This window comes from Austrofundulus limnaeus, unplaced genomic scaffold (assembly GCF_001266775.1).
Source record: "Austrofundulus limnaeus strain Quisiro unplaced genomic scaffold, Austrofundulus_limnaeus-1.0 Scaffold74, whole genome shotgun sequence".
Taxonomy (NCBI): domain Eukaryota; kingdom Metazoa; phylum Chordata; class Actinopteri; order Cyprinodontiformes; family Rivulidae; genus Austrofundulus; species Austrofundulus limnaeus.
In genome coordinates, this window is record NW_013952476.1 from 150,614 (window position 1) to 152,319 (window position 1,706).

At 42.4% G+C, this 1,706-nt stretch overlaps 1 protein-coding gene across 2 annotated transcripts in view; it reads left to right on the top strand.

The window, feature by feature from the left end:
• The first annotated feature begins 63 nt into the window (after positions 1-63).
• Positions 64-1,706, top strand: part of osr2 (odd-skipped related transciption factor 2) — a 3,989-nt gene continuing 2,346 nt past the window's right edge. Inside the window, exon 1 of one of the 2 annotated variants that reach the window (XM_014010830.1) lies at positions 64-365. The gene's annotated coding sequence lies outside the window, so the exon portion shown is untranslated. The remainder of the gene's footprint in view (positions 366-1,706) is intronic. The other variant, XM_014010831.1, reaches the window with a different exon arrangement.

The window sequence follows — 1,706 nt, forward strand, 5'->3', positions numbered from 1 at the left end:
GGAGGGGGGCGTGTCGGAGGGGGCGGGCTGAACGCTCCAGAGTCCCGCAGCCCCTAAAAAGTGAAGAACCGCACGCTTCCAGCCCCAGCTCCGGACGGGACTCCCACACTGCCGCCGCTTGCTGCAAAACCTCTGCGCCTCTTTTCCACAACTTCGCACTACTTGTCACATCTGTGCAATAAAAGAAAAGAAGAGAGAGAGAGAGAGAGAGAAAAAAGGTCTGAGGCAGCAAAGTGTGGCTGCATGGCTACATGAGAACTTTCATGGACTTGGATGTTTTAGCGACGCTTTATTGGAGCTCCTCGCCTCTGTAGTTACTGTGGATTACTGACACACCGCAAGAGCCTTGGCAGCGTTTTACTGGGGTAAGATTGTGTTTGGCAGGGTGCATGTCAGTCCTCTGCGGGAAAAGGAAGCAGCCTCACTTTTTTTCCCAACTTTTTTTTTAACCTAATGAGAAAAAAAATGTTTGCTGTTTTACAAACATATTAAAGTTTGGAGACAAGAGAGAAAAATACGCACAAATCTAGATTGTTGCTTCTGATGGCRACTAATGTGCTCACGGCTGGACATTATTCTCTGTCCATGGATATCAACTGTTTTTTTTTAAAGACACCACAGCTCATGAGCTTTTAACACCATCTGCCCTAAAAAGGATGTAAAAAAAAAAAAGACTCTCGGGGTTTTCTGCAAAAATAAAGTCCAAAGGTGCGCAAGAACCAGCTGAAGGAAAGCTGCTCTAATGAACAACAAGTGCCCCCCGCCGCTGATTTATGCTGCACCTGCACGAAATTATATTTAACTCCATCGCATGTGACAGGGGAAAGCAAAGTCCAGTGGTTCCAACAAAACCAGCGGAACCAGTGACCGGCTGGTCCTCCTGCGCCTTTTCCCCCAAAAGCCCGCTCCGCGTGTGCGTAAAGCTTTGATCTCCTTTATCAGGAGCTGCAGGAGTCCCCTCATTTTACCACTTATAATAATGTTTATCTACCAGACACAAATAAGAAAAAAAAAAACAACACAATTATTTCAGTTTTTCTTATGATTATTTATCTGAGGGTCATCTGGAGTCTCAGCTTCAACTTTCAAAACATAAATCGTAAAAAGCCGCAAAAACGGAACCAGACCAGTTCCCGTCAGCTCACCTCCTCTGTCCCACACAAACCAGACAAGTTGCTTTTATTACAACCAAACATCGTTGGCTGAAACGTTGGCCTGTAAAGACTCAGACTGGGAGTTAAGATTAAACAAAACGAGTTAAATTGTGCTCAAAGCGAAACATCGATTTGAATCGAATTAACTTTTTATCAAAAACAAATAAAAACACACTTCTTGTTATTATTTTGACAGAATCTGTGTTTTAGTTCATGCTTTAACTCCGAAGTGTATTAGTTAAAAACAAAACGTGACACTTTCTTTCAATCAGACAGACCCGTCTGATTCGGTGCGTCATATTTAAATGTTACCATCATGCGGTGTTAATCTGCGCCATGTGAGCCCTCCTTACGCCCACCTAATGGAATTATAATTTCGATGACTAATTTGTTAAATGAAATCACTTTGAGGGCGCATCCGTTTAACGACCCACACTTTGATTTAAAAATATTTGTGTAGATGGTCTTTTAATTCAAACCTGGTTTTACGCACAACTATTACAGATTCTTCACTTTACTGACAGAAACACTGTCAAAACAAAAAGAATATAT